Raw genomic sequence first — 18,886 nt, 5'->3', positions numbered from 1 at the left:
AAACCTCCTATCACAACTAGCACTAAATTTATTTATTTTGTACGACACAAGACCACCGAAAAATTGGTTTTCAATCAAGTGCCACTTGGAAGCGCTGGTGAACCAGTTTTCACGTCCAGGAAGTCAAACAACTACAAGTCGTTGGATTACCCAATTTTCAACAAGTAGTTGGCCAACAATGCCAAAGACCTAGTTTTCATTATTGGATCTTCCTTTTTTTTCTTTTTTTTAATAATAATAATATATATATTTAGTATATGATATATATATTATCAATACTGAAGGAGACCAAAGGGAACCATGATGAGTTCCTTGGCAATCTCTAGAAAGAAAGTGTCCTTCAAGAGAGACAACATTCAGAATCCATAGTGCAGAGTTAAACTATACCATTGTCATACACATGTTCAATTTCATAAGGTCCAAGCCACCTTGTATAAAATTTTCCTTTAAAATCTTGGAATTGGGAGTCGTATAAAAGTGCCCAATTGCCAGGCTGAAAAGAACATTAACGAATGTGTTTTTCATGCCACAATGTTTGTTGATTTTGAACAAGTTTGGTATGAAGAAGTGCCTCTTGACGTAACTCATCAAGGGAGTGGATTTGTGTTAGGCATTCCTTTTGAGCATTAGAGAGACTTCGAGTTCAAGTGTAGTTCGAAGAGTCTTAATCTCGAACTCAATATGAAGTACAACCTTCTTACCATAAACCAATTCATAAGGGGTCAGACCAATGGTGGTCTTCCATGTAGTATGATAGGCCCAAATAGCTTCAAGAAGTTGTGTGGCCCAATCACACTTATGAAGTGCAACAGTTTTGGTAAGAATATTCTCCAGTTCTCAATTAGTCACTTCAACTTGTCCATTTGCTTGGGTATGATAAGGTGATGATTTTCTATGGTGAATCTCATATTCCTTGATCAATGCAAAAATGAGGTCTAAAGTGAACTGAGGTCCTTGATCAGTAGTAATTTCATGTGGAACACCAAAGCAAGTGAAGATCTTAGAATATAAGAATTCAGCAACTTTGGTATCTCTGACATGTTTTAGTGCAACTACTTCAACCCATGTTGTGACATAATCTGTATAAACAAGAATATATTCCTTATTTTTGGAAGGTGGGTTAATAGGTCCAACAAAATCAAGACCCCATTTTTCAAAAGGCTCAATAGAAAGCTGAGGGTGAAGTGGCATCTCATCTGATCGTGTAGGATGACCCATGCGTTGGCACTGGTCACAATGTTGAACATAACGTCTGCAATCTTTATGGAGCATAGACCAGTAATAACTTGCAGTTAGAATCTTGTGAGTAGTTCATTGAGCAGCAAAGTGTCCTCCACAAGGTTCAGTATGACAAGCACGGAGAATGTCAAAGACATCTTCTTTAGGAATGAAACGGCACATAATATTGTCAATGTCGGTTCAGAATAGAAGACCATTAATCCAAGTATATTGTCCACTAAGACCCACCAACTTATGACACTCATTAGGGGAGAAGTGCGGTGGAAATTTGCATGTAACCAAATAGTTGGCAATGTCGGCATACCATGGACTTTTGGCAAAGATTGGAATGAGGTGTTCGTCAAGGAACGAGTCATCAATAGGAACAGCTTCATTATCTGACTGAGGTATCTAAGACAACAAATCTACAACCACATTTTCTTGACCAGGATTATCAAGTATAATGACATCAAATTCTTGTAATAAAAGAAACCATCTAATAACCCTACTAGTTACCACAGGTTTATTCATCAAAAATTGAATTGCTGAATGATCAGTATGAACAAACACCTTATAACCAGTAATGTAGTGCCGAAATTTATTAATAGCATAAACAATAGCTAAAAATTATTTTTTAGTTACCATATAGTTTACCTCAACACCAGTGAAATTCTTGCTAATGTAGTAGACTGAATAGAAGAGATTGTCCTCCTTTTGTCCAAGTATTTCTTCCATTGAGAAGTTAGAAGCATCAGTGTGGATATGGAATGGTAATCCCTAGTTAGGACCTCTAAGAATAGGAGTAGTTACTAACTTGTTCTTAATGGTTTCAAAGGCCTCTTGACATTCAGGGGTCCAAGTGAAAACAACATCTTTAGCTAACAAGGCAAACAAAGGAGAAGCAATTTTACTAAAGTTCTGAATGAATCTCCTATAGTATCTGGCATGACCAAGCAAACTCCAAACATCTTTTTGTGTCGAAGGTGTGGGGAGATCTTGAATTATTTGGATCTTTTTGGGATCAACCTTTATACCTTTTGATAAGATTAAATGACCTAAAACAATTCCTTTTGTCATCAAGATATGACATTTCTCATGACTTAAAGACAAATTAGTGTCAATACATTATTTAAGCACTTTCTCTAAGTTATCTTTGGCTTCTTTAAAAGTATTTCCCTGAATATTAAAGTCATCCATATAGACTTCTACACAATCATTAACTAGATCAGAAAATATGATTAATACTACATGTTGAAATGTCGCAAGAGCATTACATAACCCAAAAGGAAGAACATTGTATGCAAAGGTTCCCCATAGGCAAGTAAAAGTAGTTTTGTCCTGATCTTTTGGGGCAATGCAGATCTAGTTGTAACCACTAAATCCATCCAAAAAGGAAAATAATTGCTTCCCTGTAAGAGTATCCAAGACTTGATTAATAAAAGGTAATGAAAAATGATCTTTCGAAGTAGCCTTATTTAAATCTCGATAATCAACACAAATACACCACTTACCATTTTTCTTTGGAACGACAACCAAGGGAGATACCCACCTACTATCTGAAATTGGATAAATAAATCCAACATTAAAAAGTTTTTGGAGTTCCTCTTTGACAATATCACGCAAGGCAGGATTGAGTCAACGCTACGGTTGTCAAATTGGGCGACTTCCCTCCTCAATATAAATGTGATGGGTACAAGTGTCAGGATGAATACCGCACATGTCTTGATATTCCCATGCAAAAGCATCTTTATGTTCTTTAACCATACTTATGAGATCCTTAACCTAAGCTAGTGTTAATTGTGGATTAATATTAAGGGTACGCCCAAGTAGGATTTCCATAGGTTTGGATGAGGTGGGTCTTGATGATGTTTCTAGTTTTTCCAAAGATAATAATGGACTATATAAATATTGATGTGGTAGAAGTTGATGTAACGTGAGGAAGTGTTGAATGGATTGAGGATTTCCAACTAAAGGAAATTTCCCAAAAGGACAGTCAATAGTCACATGAGAAGGAAAAATCATAGTTTCCAGGATATCATTAGACTCATATCTATTCTGAAGAAAATTTACTAAAATGGCCTCATCAGTTGGATCTTCAAAATATTGTACTTGCCCAATGGTAAGGACTGGAACATAGTCGTCTGAATCAATGTCAACCCAAGTTGGATCCTCGGTATCTAATAATGGTTGAGCAGGAGGATATAAGGTTAACTCTTTTGTTTGATCACCATTAGAAATAATCATGTCACCTGACTAAAAAATAATGTGGGCATTGGTTGCTGCTAGCCAAGGTCTTCCAAGAATGAGAGGATATCCCCCCAACTTAGCTTTAGGTTTAAGGATCATGAAATTGGTTGCATAATCCCAACTATCAATGGAAAGAATGACATCTTCTATAACCCCTTCTGGTCTGACTAAGGAGTGATCAATTATTTGAAGCACTGTAGGAGTAGGTCTAAGTCCCTTTAAGGATAATTTTATTTTTGTTTCATTTGTCATTACATTTATGGCAGCACCTAAATCCATAAGTGTATTTGGAATAACAATTGTACCAATACTTACCTGAATGACAGGACTGCCAAGATCTGCATATTTTGGAATATTGATATTCCCCAACATTAATTTTGCAAGTTGTCCAATAACTTGAACAGTTTTTGGATCCTTCTTTTTCTGATGTTGGGTACATAATTCCCATATTGTTTTGTTTTATACTGGTACATCCTTAAGAGCTTGCAAAAAAGAAATTTTGATGTTAACATTATGTAATTCATTTAAAATATCAAACTCATGATGTGCTGGCTCTTTAGGCTCCGGCTTATGAATGAATCGATCAGGAAAGGGTGGTTCTTTTTCTGGCTCCTCTTCAGGTTCATCTGGGACCTCTGTGATAGTAGGTCCTTTAAGAGCTTTCCTAGATCTAAGGTGTACACCATCCAACTCAACCGAGTTAATAGGATAGGTGAGAAGATTAGTTGCTTCACTGTGATAGATTGGTTGAGGAGGTTTATTATTAGGATTTGGATTTGGTTGAGTTGGCATGGATGGTGGTTTAGGTGGTTGTGGAGGATTTGAAGGTGGGTTCGAAGATGATGGAGGTATGGGAGGAAGGAATTATTGAGGTTGTTGGTAGGGGCTTATTAATGGTGGTGGAGGAAAGGAGTGTTGTGGAAAATAGGATTGTGTATAAGGTTGATATGATGATGGAGGAGTTGGATATGCAGGTTGCAGCCTCCATGTTTGATGTCATGGTTGTGTAATAGGCTGAAATCTTTGGGGCCATTGATAATAAGGTTGAGGTTTTTGATAACCTCCATACCATGGGCCTTGGTCAGAGAATTGTTGAGGTGGTTCGAAAAAATATTCATTGGAGAACCCTCTAGGTAAAAACTGGCATTGTGGAGCCATATAGTAAACTGGTTTTTTGGTATATTCCATAGGAATCATCCCTTCAGGAAGAGATTGTAGCGTTGAAGTCTTACTAGCTTCCTCAAGTGATGCTACATGAGTTTGATTATAAGGGCAATCTTTCGGTCCATTCTTCTTACGATAGGTTGGACAATATATTGCTAAGGCCTTTTCAGCTTCTTCATGTTTCCTGCAAGAATACATGTCAATTTTTTTTCCCATATGATTTAATAAGTCATTTTAAGATCTTCAAGTAAATTACCAATTTCACACTTGGAAATACTTGATGCATTACCCATAGTAAAAAACTTACTTGAATTCTCGCGAATAGATCAATGAGACTGTCAATAATTGCTGCATATATCACAAATATCTTCAAAGGAAATTTTAGAAATATCAACTTTTCAAATCAAATTTAAGGCATCCATGGTTTCATCATGAATTCCTCTTAGGAAAAGCATCTTGATGGTTTCTGAATTTAAATCAAGACGTCGTGAGTGTTGTAAGCTAAAGGAAAAACGTTCCAAGAAATCTTCAACTGACTATTCTTCTCATTGAGTCATGTGAAAGATTTCATCCCATACTTCCTTGGTCTTATAGTACTCCTGATACTTTGATAGAAAAGCATCTTTCATTTGGTTCCATGTCCTAATGTCCCTAAGACTCATAAACCATCGTAATGCAGCATCTTTCAAAGTAGCTGGAAAGAGATTTAATTTGTGTGCATCACTTTGATAATCATAGCTATTAAAAAGGACATCAAATTCAAACAAGAACATATCAAGATCCTCGGAGGTTGACCCTCGAAATATGGGAAGTCCTAAGTGAGGGATATTTTTCATAGGGGCATCATCAATGGGAGGTTGAATAGGAAATTTGAAGGCTGTATTATGTTGAACAATTTCATTCCTATTGTTTTCAACATTATTTCCCCCTACATTGTTGTTTTTGATATTGTCAGCCATGACTTCTTCCAAAAATTTGGTTGCCCAAGGTGTAAAAGATGTTTTAAAGGGTTGTTCGTGAGGCTCTAGAGGCTTACTACACCTAATTTTGTATGACTTTGCAAACTGTTCAGTAGTTTCAGAGGGTGTAGTAAGAGAGGTGAATTGAGAGAATGGCTGGATTTTAACTTCACCACTTAGTTTGGTTTCAATGGTTGATGGATTTTTCTCTTTTTGTGATTTTTGATTTTTTGAGCTACCTACAGATTCCTTCTTAACAAATCTACCTTGACTATCTCTAGGCCTATTCATGCACCTAAATGATTTACTGCAGTGGAACCAAAGGTACTATCCTAAGCAAGGTTGACAATTGCTCAAGATTTCTCAAGCACTCACTATTCCTATCTCGACTTATTATAGTTTCACACCTTTAATATCTCTCCCTGGCAACGGTGCCAAAAATATTGGGTAAAACTGAGGTTCAATTAGATGGCCTTTATATGGATATAGTTGAATCAAAAATTACCCCTAAAATGTCAATCTGAGAATCGTGGACTTGCGAGAGATATCATGGCTGTTTGCTCAAGGGGTGAAGATAATAAATCACAAGGTTTATGAATGCAATTATTACTTGTTGATAAATTAAACTATCTAAATTACCACACATCTAAGACTACTTTTGCAAATGGATTCTAATCTAAAGTTCACACCTAGAAACAAAACACAATGTCTTTATGAATGATATGAATATTATCAACACACTTTAAACAATTAAACACAAATACTTTTAACACTCCTTTAATTGATTAATCCCAAATACTATTAACAAACAATTAATCTCAATGAATGCTTGTTGCAGAGTTTTTGTTTAATGTAATATGCTTACGCTGTGATGGGAAGTTGTTTCTAACGGGCTGGTTCAAAATACAAGATGCGGCAAGAAGTTGATAGAGGGCGACAGGGGATATTGTGAATGGCGATAGAAAGTTGTGAGTATGATAAATATTATGGTTTAACGACTGAAACGATATAGTAAGGGAAATACAAAAGATGATATTATGAGTACCAAGGCTGAATGGGAGTGGTAGGAAGAACAGAACGAATAGTATTATATAACAGATTTATGTATTAACATCAAACAATTCTTTTATAAGACTGTCGCAATCAATAATTCCATCAAACAATTGAATTCATGATTAATCAACAAGCTCTATGTGAATTTGATTAGCAAACATATATGGCAACCTTATTATAAATGCATGCAATCAAAACTAAGAGAAACACATGCAATCAATAATACTAAAATACTTACAAAGTAATCTATTGGAATCTCACCAAGTTTCCCGAGAGGGGGCCCTCGTCTGGTTCGCGAGGTGAGAGATAAAACACCAACTGATGCTTGAAAATCATGCTTTAAAAATTCAAAAGTAATCTGGAATAGAGTATTTTTATAGATTATCAATGATATGTCTTTAATTCACATTCACTTATATAAAATCTTTAACCATATTAAAAACTACCTAGAATGGCCACTGGCATGTTTCCTAAACAGGGATAATAGTTTGTTTTGGCTGCTGGCCATACATAAAATTTATAAAATTGTCTGGCTAAAATAACATATGGCCAAAATAGAGCCATTTGAAACTATTTACTTAATGTAACAAAATGATAACTTTAAAATTTGTTCTTTCAGCTGAATGGCCCACTCCATATTCTCACATCTTTAGTTCCTATAGCAGAATAGATCACAATATATCAATATGTATACATTAAACATCCACTCTTTTCAAGAAATATTTCAAACCTTAAGACTTTATTAAATGCATTATATTCCTTAATAACTAATGGCATAACAAGGTTTTAGACAGGCTTAAGACAAGGAAAAAGTTATAAAGAATATACAAAAACAAAAGCAGTTTGCACACCCATCACAATGAAAACATTTCTACGTGGTATGTTGTAGCTACTTTACCATTGCAAAGGAGGCTACTACAGCAAGAGTTGGAAAGCATTGAACTCGGAGATTAGCCACCTAGTATGAAGAATGTTGTAAGCTTGGTGTAACCATCAAAGTAGGTAGAAGTAAGTAAAAAGGTTAAACCTCCTCCATTCTATGTTTCTTTTCTCATAGGAGATAAGCTAATTCATAATTGTATGGTTGACTCTGGAGCAAGTAGTTCAGTAATGCCCAAATGTGTTGTTGATGCCTTAGAAATGAAATATGAACCCATTGTTAAAGATGTGTTACAACTTGACACTAGTATCATCAAGACTATGGGAATCCTTAGGAATGTTGAGATTACCTTACATGCTTGTCCACGTTGTACTATAGTTCAAGATATAGAAGTCAATCTGCATTTTGCCATTTGTCTATCAAGGAACTTCACTACTCAAATAGGTGGCTACATATCTTTCGATTGGTCATATATGATTTTTAGAACTAGATATAGAACCAACACTTCAATCAAAGTAAAACCATTAGCTCTCCATCATATTGAGCCCTATACTCCTAACTTCATCAATATGAATTGTACCATCCTAGAAGTGGATGAGAATGATACACCAAACAAGCCTGCCACCTTCTTATCTAATATACCTAATTTCCTCTTTGATGAATGGGCTAATGCCTATCAATTTGATCCCATATCAAAGACCTTAGAGACCAACTTGGGCACATATTGTATATCTAGAAAAGGATGCTCTCGTCCCTAACTTGGTGAAATCCAAAGAAGATATAAATGGGATATGGAGCATGTACTTTGATGGATCAACAAATGAGAATGGATCAGGGGTTGGCATAATGTTGGTTTCTCTTGCATTAGAAAGATATTATTTCTGATTTAGGTTGCATTTTAGTTGTACTAATAATGTGGCCAAATATGAGACTTTGATTCAGGGTCTCTTAATCGCTCAAAAAAGACAAATCTAGGCATTGACTATGTATGGGGTAGTGAGTTGGTAATCAATTAGGTGAGGAACCAAAATGTCACTACGAATAATTTGTTCAAGTCTTACAAACATAGGGTGTGGGATTTGCTTGAAAATTTTAGTGCATTCAATATTGAAAGTATTTCTAGGAAGAAAAATAGACATGCTAATAGACTTGAAGTAGTCGGTGCATCTCATGATGTCTTAAGAAGCCTAGAAGATGAAAAGAGATAGAGAATTAAGATGGTAATCAGACCTGTTGTCCCTGATAATGATATTAATTGGCAGGTCTTTGAATATGATGCAAAAATAGTGAGTTTCTTGCAGAATGAAGCAAAATTTTCAAATAGAAATTAGGTGAGGTTATGTGACCAATATGGAGATCAAATCATCAACCTCAGCTCCAACAAATTACCTAAGGGTCTCATTACATTAGAGGTTATCTTCAACCCTGATGACCAAGCAAGGGAAAGAGGCATGAATCTTGCTATAAACAAAGGAGATCATGTACCAATCATAGTTGTTGATGAAAAAATGCTAAACGTGGGGAAGGTATGTTCTAAAACTAAACAAGAAAATTTTGTTCATCTATGTCAAGAATTCAATGATATATTTTCTTGGACATATGATGATTTGAAAGGATTTGATCCCAGCTTGTTTCAACATACTATAGATCTAGTAGATAATGTTAAGCCTATTAAGAAAAAATAGAGGCCAATAAATCCCAAGATTAAACCCCTAATGAGAAATGAGTTGTCCAAATAATTGATGCCAATATCATTTTTCCTATCAATCATTCCTCTCGGGTGGAAAACCTTGTCCCTATTAGAAAAAAGAATGGAGAGATTAGATTGTGCATAGGTTTTAGGGATCTTAATCAAGCCTCTCTTAAATATCACCATCCCCTCCCTTCTATGGAACAAATATTGTCTAAGGTCAGTGGTTCAGAGAGATTCTCCTTCTTGGATAGGTTCTCAGGTTATAATTAGGTGTTGGTTAAAGAGATTGACAGATATAAAATTACTTTCACTACTAAATGGGGTGTCCAATTTGGACTAACAAATATAGGTGCCACATTTCAAAAGGTGATGGAGATGGCCTTCAAAAATATGATTGAAAATTTTGTGTTAGTCTATCTTGATGATATCATAGTATACTCAAAGAATACAATAGAGCATTTTGGCCACCTCAGGCAAGTATTTGTGAAATGTAGAGAGTATGGGGTGTTCCTAAATCCAATCAAGTGTGTCTTTTCCACTTATCAAGGGAATTTTTTGGGACATTGTAGCTAAAGTGGTCCTAACCATTGATCCAAAAACAACAAAAGTAATACTTGACCTTCTGCTTCCTAGTCACAAGAAGGGTCTACAAGACCTTCTTGGTAGAATAAAATTTGTAAGGAGATTTATTCCTAACCTAGATACCATGGTGAAACCTCTTACAACTATTCTAAGAAATAATATGGCCTTCTCATGTACCAAGGAAAAGAAAGCAAGTTTTGAGGAGATCAAGGCAGTCGTAGCTACATCCCTCACTCTCATTAATCCAATTTTTGATAAGGATTTCATCCTCTACACATTAGGAGGTGAGTTGAGTATTTCTATTGTCTTGACACAGCTAAAATAAAAAAATGAAGAGTAACCTATTTATTTTTTAGTGAAGGACTCAAGGAGTGTGAAAATAAATATAGCTATGTGGAAAAGTAGGCTCTTGTAGTCATAAGAGCCCTAAAGAAATTTAGACACCTATTGTCTCATAATAAAATCCACTTGTTGGTTCCTTATGCTAGCATAAAATATTTCTTGTTAAACAAAGATATTAGTGAAAAGAGGGATGGTTGGACCACCAAGGTAATGGAATATGACATGGAAACTTAGATCACCAAGCTGATAAGGGGAAGGGGTTTGTTCAAAAAAATGATCTCATCTCATGAGATTTAAAAGGAGGTTGTCTTGGTATTAACAAAACAATAGGAAACAAGAAATGATAATCCTAGGGGTTGGATGGATGATATGAAAGCCTTCTTGGTTGGGAATGGATATCCTTAGAGGTTGAATAAAGCTAAGAGAAGACAATTTAGGCTATAGTCTATTCCTTATGCTATAACTAATGGTGTTCTTTCTAGGAAATATTTCAGTGGAGCCCTACTAAGATGTGTTGATACAGATCAAATAGAGAGAATAGTCAAAGAACTTCACGATGGACTTGATGATTGTCATTTCTTAGTAAGGACTACTACAATGAAAATTATGAGAGCTGGTTACTACTAGCCATCCCTATTTCATGATTGCCACAAACATGTGAGGAAGTGCAAGAAGTGCACTTTCTTCTTAGGTAAACAGAGACTTGCAGCACTTCCACTTCATCCCATCTAGGTAGATCAACCTTTTACCCAATGGAGACTAGATTGTATTGGTTCCATCAATCCTCTTTCTAGCTCTAGTCATAAATGGATTTTAGCCACTACTAATTATTTTACAAGATGGATAGAGCCAGTAGCACTAAAGGATTCTACAAAACCTTCATTTTTCAAATTCCTTGATGGGATTGTAACTAGGTTTGGTGTCCCTTCAACTATTATTTTATATAATGCTAAATCATTCATAGGAGCTCAAATTTGTACATGGGCACTTGATCATGGTATTTACTTGAGCATATCCTATAACTATTACCCTAGGGTAATAGTTTGGTTGAATCATCTAATAGGAATTTTATCAGAATCATTAAGAGGATGGTGGAGGATAACTAAAGGTGCTAGCATTAGAAGCTAAGGAATGCCCATTAGGTTGATAGAATCACACCCAAGAGGCCCATAGAAAATTCTCCCTTCATGTTAGTCTATGGTAGGGAAGCTAGGCTTCCTGTATCATTAGATTTTCTTGCTTTTGAGTTGGCTCATTAGTTGGAATTGATTGAAGATGATGTTATGTTTGTAAGAATGGCAGATCTGATGGAGTTAGAGGAGAAAAGAGGTCAAGCATTCCAGACCCTTGAGATACATCAGCAATAGATGAAGAGGATCTTTGATAAAAAGTCTAAAGTCAGAATTTCCAGGGAAAGTGACCTTTTGTTGATATGGGATGCAGACAAGGCAAAGGCTAGGAGACACAAAAAGTTCAATTCCTTATGGAGTGGCCCCTATGTGATCATCAGTTGTAAGTAATCTAATGATTTTTAGTTAAGCAAGCCTAATGGAAAAGTCTTTCCCATTCCTATTAATGGTATATATCTTAAACCTTGTTTTTGATGATTTTTATCATCTCATGAACATAGTCAAAGAAGTTTTTTCTTTCTTGTTCTTTCTTATTTTCAAGAAGTGCATGAGCACATGTTTTATTTTGGAAAGGAGGGGTCTGATTCTACAAATTATTTTTCAAGTTGCAGAGAAAGAATATTTTTTATGACGCGAAGTGTAGCAAAGGTGGTATACTAATGAGTTTATGGTTTCAAAGACTCTATAGCCCAATGGATCTTTCTAAATGGTCACTAGTCATATGTTAATCAGGCTTGCATCCCCCCTGAGTTGCCAAAAATGTTAATCAAGAATTGCCTCCTACCAAAAATTACATTCAAACAATGATTAGTTTAATAGTCACATAGTATGTACATGAAATGATATAACATTAAGTCATTTTCTCCATTTCATGTTATTTCTTAGTATTTTAAGTCATGACCATGTGAATCGCATGGTTGCGAGCAATCAAGCACTGACTAAGATTAAGACTTTGAAAGTGTGCCCTATTTTAATTTCTCCCAATCACATGATCACGTTGACATGCTATGGTTTGAGTTACAATGACATGGAAAAGCAAGAGTTCCAATGTTCAAATTATATCCTACACTATTAGATCCTTCTAATCTATGGGCAGTGCATGATCACTACAGATCGAAAGGTAGCTAAGCTTCAATTCATGATCAAGTAATTCCCTTTGTTTTTCTTGGTTGCAAAGATTAGACAGTAATGCTAGTTCAAAGTGGTGACGCAACAATGACTAGCAAGTCATGATTTTGCAAGAAGGAATAGTTATTTGGAGAAAGTGGTGGCGAGGATGTGATTGTGGATAGTTAAGGCATAAAGATTGGATGTTGATAGCTTGGCATAACAATGAGAAATGTTTGGTCCATGCAGTAGATATTAATCACTAAATATCATTTGACCAAATATGATCATCAAGTTGGATGTTAGTAGTAGTGAAAGTAGTTCCTTGAATGATCAATCTGATTCTTTTCCACCACTTTCATTGATCCCCAGGCTCGATAATTGTGAAGAGATACTCCACCACCATTTGTTAAGCCATTCATTTAGTTAGAGATTAAATAACCATCATTCCTAACCTCTTAAATATTTTTTTGGTGAACAAGTGATCTTTCATCTGTAGATTTATGCAAAGATCAAATCTTTATGGTCTTTTGTAGTGATTTTCTCTCTAGAGATTTGATCGTAGTGGTTAAGTTTTCTCTTGTGAAGGAATTCATCCAAGTTATACTAGCACTATAGAGGCAAACATTGTACTCTTTCTCAAGGTTAGATTTCCTCTATTTCTTTTGTACTACCTTGGCATGCTACTATAAACTCTTTGTTGCCTTTGAGTTATATGACTTCCTACCTTATCTCTTTCAACCATCGTTGTACTGTGTAAATTTGTTTGCCTCTCCTCAATGTATTGCAAATATCTATAATCTACACTTTCTATATTTTTTTGACCTGTAGGCGATAAAAGTGAAGTATCTTCCTTGTGTCGATCATATGGTTTCCTCATCTATGTGTAAATTATAAATTAAAGTAGGGTTTGAATCTGTATATCTTTAGACTAACATAATAATAACACTATGCATGTATCAGTAGAGACTAATCTGGACACCCTATTTTGGTGCATTGCCTCTTTAGAATAGATTATGTAGTTGCTTTTATGTATTATTTCTCCCTTTTCTCTTCAAGAATACTTTAGGTGCATCCTGATAGGAGAGGAAGTCAACCTTCTTCAAAGATTCCACCTCATAGTTCAAGTCCCATAGCCTGGAGGTTATTTCCATGTTTCACGAGGTTGTCCTTAGGTAAGACTTTGGGAAAGGGTCTAAGCTTTTGTGACTACAAATACCTTGGAATTGCATGTTTATTTCATAATGTTTTGGACTCAAAATCATTTATGTACTTTCATGGTTAGTCATTTTGGTCAATGATGGCATTTGGAAATTTGTTAGTGTTTGGATGTTTTCTTAGTCTTTCATTGCAATCTTTGTGGTCCTTGTATGTTCTCTATCATGTGCATCCATACTTATTTTTAAATTATCTTGGCTTATATTTATCCTTGTTCTAAGGATCTTCAGGTGGGGCATTACATAGGAGCAAGTAAAGAGCATTTTGGCATTAAGAACAGACCTCATCTAGCACCCAAAAGCCGCCAATAGGAAAAAAGGTGTGAGTTTCTATACAATCAACTTCTCCTAATGAAGCCATGAGGAAAATGTTAAGAAGGTGCAGGTCAAAAGTTACAACCCTCTGAAGTTTTTGAATTAATTTCCCAATCTTATAAGATTTTCATCATCATAAGAACCAATTATTATATCAATGGTTTCAGCCATATGGAGAATACTTTTTTGAGGAATGTCATTTTACGTTCATGTTTAGTATCTCTTATCTAGCACTCCTAACATACCTTATTGAGCACTTTGAATAAATGAGCAAGAAAAAATCAATTTGGCATTAAGAATATGCCTAATCTAGCACATAGAAGGTGCCAATAGGAAGAAAGACACAAGTGCCTATCCAGGGCTGGGAATGAGTCATTGACTTTTCTCTATTGCAAGGTTGGGGCAGCAACTTTGTTACACGTAGGAGACAAGAAGTAGGCTTGGGGAACCAAAATGGACTTAAACCAAGTTACTAGATAGAGAGTGGGGAAGCGTGATTGAAAATGGGCCTTGAGAACCAAAATGGCAGTGTGAATATAATAATGACAAAACTACAGGATCTAAAAAGTAAGGAAAGGGTGCAATATTAAAACTTCCTAGGAGGTCACCCATCCCAACACTACTCCAACACAAGAATGCTTAACTGCAGAGTTCTGATGGGATCCAGTGCACTAACACTTGTATGATCACACCCAATATTAAACCCTCTTGCACTGACCTTAGCACGTTCATTAGAATGCATACTATCTAGGATGCACCTTATCTATCACTCAGAATGTGCCTTACAATTCATTATCAATGTATGAGGAAGTAAAAAGAGGTCAAGAATTAGGAATGTGCCTTATCGGGTCCTTGAAAGGCTATGTTAGGAAGATGAGCACAAATATCCAACCAACACTCAAAGTGTGACATTAAATATTTAATGGTGTAAGTCAAAGATGCCACTTTCTAACACCCACAAGATGATAAATAAACTCAGGGGAGAAAAAATGGACTCAATAATGAAATTGGGTTCCGAGACAAAAAATGGGGAGCAAGACCAAAATGGAGGATTTATGATTGAAAAGGATTTCTAAGAAACAAAACTCTAGCATAAGTAATACGATGCCTAGACCAAAGATAGAAAAATGGTACAATGCCTAGACTTCCAAGGAGGTCACCCATACCAATACTACTCTAGCCCAAGCATGCTTAACTAAGGAGTTTTGATGGGAGCTGGTGCACTAAAATTGGTATGATCACACCCAACATTTAACTCTTGTGCTTTGAGCTTAGTGTATACATCATAATGCACCTCATCTAAGATGTACATTATTGAGCACTCAAAATGCATGAGCAAGTAAAGAGAACTCTAGCATTAATAACACACCTCATATGACACTCAAAAGGCAGTAATAGAAAGAATGGTATGAGTTTCTATACAAACAACTTCTCCTAATGAAGCCACATGGAAAATTTTGAGAAGATGTGGGTTAAAAGTTATGACCCTCAAAAGTTCTTTAATCAATTTCCCAATCTTGTAAGCTTTTTTTCATTACAAAAATTAATTATTATATCAAGAGTTTCAGCCATATGGAAAATATTTTGAGGAACTTCATTTTATGGTCTTGTTTAGTATCTCTCTCTTATCTAGCACTCAGAATGAATGAGCAAGTAAAAGGCACTTTGGCATAAAGAATGTGCCTAATCTAGCACTCATAAGGCAACAAGAGGAAGAAAGACTCAAGTGCCTATACAGGGCTAGGAATGAGTTATTGCCTTCTCGCTATTGCAAGGTTGGGGTAGCAACTTTGTTACACCTAGGAGATGAGAAGTAGGATCGAGAACTCAAAATGGACTTATATTAGGGTACAGGATAGAGAATGGGGAAGCTTGATTAAGTGTGAATATAACAATGACAAAACTAGAGGCTCTAAAAAGTAAGAAAAGGGTGCAAAACTTTGACTTCTTGGGATGTCACCCATCCTAGTACTACTATGGCCAGAGCGCACTTAACTGGGGAGTTCTAATGGGATCCAGTCACTAACACTGGTATAATTGCAACCAACATCTGACTTTCTTTCCCTGAACTTAGTGCATGCATCATAATGCACTTCATTTAGGACACACCTTATTGAGCACTCAAAATGCACCTTATCAAGCACTCAAAATGCATGAGCAAGTAAAGAGTGCTTTAGCATTAAGGGCCCACCTCATCTAACACTCAAAAAACACCAATAAGAAAAAAGGAGTGAGTTTATATACAAACAACTTCTCCTAGTGAAGCCACATGGAAAATTGTTCCGTTAGAATACACTTCATTTCCTTGTTTATTTCCTTGTAAGATAGAATTATGTTGCTCCTGTAACCATTGAAAACAAAATCAATGAATTTTTCCTACAACATAGGTGAATAGATAAGTTTAATATTCCAGCATTACTTTAAAGCTTTGAGTTAAGTTGTTTTTTCAGTTACTAGCGTAGAATTCCTTCAGCATCTCCTTCATTTTAGTTGTAATGACTTGAAGGAGAATTAGAGTATAGACTTTGTAGTCATCCTTTCAAGTTTATGCTCTCAAGTTTATAAATTAAATGAATTTTGAGTACTATTTAATGTAAAACACATGATGTTGTTTGACCATGGAATCACAATGAAAGGAAGTCTAATCCTTTTTTATTAAGGTATTAAGTTGATTGGACATTTTTAATCACACTAAAATTGGTATGATTGCACCCAACATCTAACTTTTTCACCCTAAGCTTAGTGCATGCATCATAATGTACCTTATCAAGCACTCATAATGCACCTTATTAAGCACTCAAAATGCATGAACAAGTAAAGAGCACTTTGCCATTAAGGACACACCTCATCTGACACTCAAAAGGTGCCAATAGGAAAAAAGGCACAAGTTTCTATACAAAAAATTTCTCCTAATGAAGCCAAACATGAGTTTCTAAAAAAAAACTACTAATGAAGACACATAGAAAATTTTGAGAAGAACAGAGACACTGTTCAAAAGTTACTACCCTTGGAAGTTCTTGAATCAATTTCTCAATCTTATAAGCTTTTCACCATTATAAGAATCAATTATTATATCAACAGTTTCAGCCATATGAGGAATACATTTTTCAAGAATACATCATTTTATGGTTGTGTTTAGTATCTCTTATCTACCACTTACAACATATTTTATCGAGAAATTAGAATTAACAAGCAAGTAAAAAACACTTTGGCATTAATAATGTGCCTCATCTAACACTAAGAAGGCACTAATAGGAAGAAAGACACAAGTGCCTATCCAGGGCTAGGAATGAGCCATTGACTTTTCACCATTACAAGGTAGGGGCACCAATTTTGTTACACCTGGAAGATGAAAAGTAGGCTCGATGACCCAAAATGGACTTCAATTGGGGTACAAGATAGAGAATGGGGAAGCATGATTGAAAATGGTCATTGAGAACAAAAATGGCAGTGTGAATATAACAGTGACAAAACCAGAGGCTCTAAAAATTAAGAAAAGGGTGCAACACTAGGAATTCTCAAGAGTTCACCCATCCCAGTACTACTTCAGCCCAAAAGCACTTAACTGTAGAGTTGTGATGGGATCTGGCCCACTAATGCTAGTATGATCACACCCAACATCGATTCCTCTTGCCCTGATCTTAGCACATGCATTAAAATGCATGCTATCTAGGATGAAAATTATTTGTCACTCAGAACATGCCTTATAAGGCACTATCAATGCATAAGGAAGTAAAAAGAACTCCAGAATGAGGAATGTGCCTTATCTAGTACTTGAAAGATAATGTTAGGAAGATGAGCACAAATTTCCATCCAACACTCAAAGTGTGTAGTTATCTTTTTAATGTTGTAAGTCAAAGGTGACACTTTCCAACACCAACAAGAAAAGAAATAAATCGGGGGAATTGAAATGGACTCAAGAATAAAATTGAGTTTTGGGACAAAAAATGGGGAGCAAGCTCAAAAGGGGGGATGCATGATTGAAAAGGGGTTCCAAGAAACAAAACTCTAGCATAATTAATACAATGCCAAGACCAAAGACTAAAAAAGGGTGTGAAACCAAGACTTCCTAGGAGGTCACCCATCCTAATACTACTCCAAACCAAGTGCACTTAACAATGAAGTTCTGATGGGATCTGGTGCACTAACACTGGTATGATTACACCCAATATCTAACTTTTGTGCCCTAATCATAGTGAAAGCATTATAATTCACTTCATTTAGGATGCACCTTATCAAGCACTCAAAATGAACTTCTCGAGCTACCAAATGCATGAGCAAGTAAAGAGCACTCTGGCATTAAGGACACACCTTATCTGGCACTCAAAAGGCACCAATAGCATGAAAGGTGTGAGTTTCTATACAAAAAACTTCTCCTAATGAAGTCAAACATGAGTTTATAAAAAAAATAACTTCTCCTAATGAAGCCACATGGAAAATTTTGAGAAGAACAGAGATGAGGGTCAAAAGTTACAACCCTCAAAAGTTCTTGAATCAATTTCCCAATCTTATAAGCTTTTTTTCATTATAAGAATCACTTATTACATCAACAGTTTTAGTCATATGGAGGATACTTTTTTGAGGAATTTCATTTTATGGCCATGTTTAGTATCTCTTATCTAGTACTCAGAACATACCTTATCAAGGACTCGAAATGAACAAGAAAGTTAAAAACACTTTGGCATTAAGCATGTGCCTCATGTAGTACTCTAAAGGTTCCAATAGGAAGAACAACATGAGTGCCTATCCAAGACTAGGAATGAGTCATTGACTCTTCACTATTACAATGTTGGGGTAGTAGCTTCATTACACCTTGGTGACAAGAAGTAGGTTCGGGGACCCAAAATTGACTTAAATCAGGGTACAGGTAAGAGAATGGGGAAGCATGATTGAAAATTAGCCTTGAGAACCAAAATGGCAATGTGAATATAATAATGACAACCAAAAGCTCTAAAAAGTAAGAAAAGGGTGCAACAAAG

The 18,886-nt window shown here is 35.7% G+C and overlaps 1 pseudogene; it reads right to left on the bottom strand.

Moving 5' to 3' along the window:
* Positions 1 to 14,482: 14,482 nt before the first annotated feature.
* Positions 14,483 to 14,601, bottom strand: LOC149529688 (5S ribosomal RNA; annotated as a pseudogene).
* Positions 14,602 to 18,886: the final 4,285 nt, after the last annotated feature.

Source organism: Cupressus sempervirens, chromosome 11 (genome assembly GCF_028749045.1).
Source record: "Cupressus sempervirens isolate cs-2001-9-10 chromosome 11, ASM2874904v1, whole genome shotgun sequence".
Classification (NCBI taxonomy): Eukaryota; Viridiplantae; Streptophyta; class Pinopsida; order Cupressales; family Cupressaceae; genus Cupressus; species Cupressus sempervirens.
This window is presented reverse-complemented; position numbering and strand designations above follow the sequence as displayed.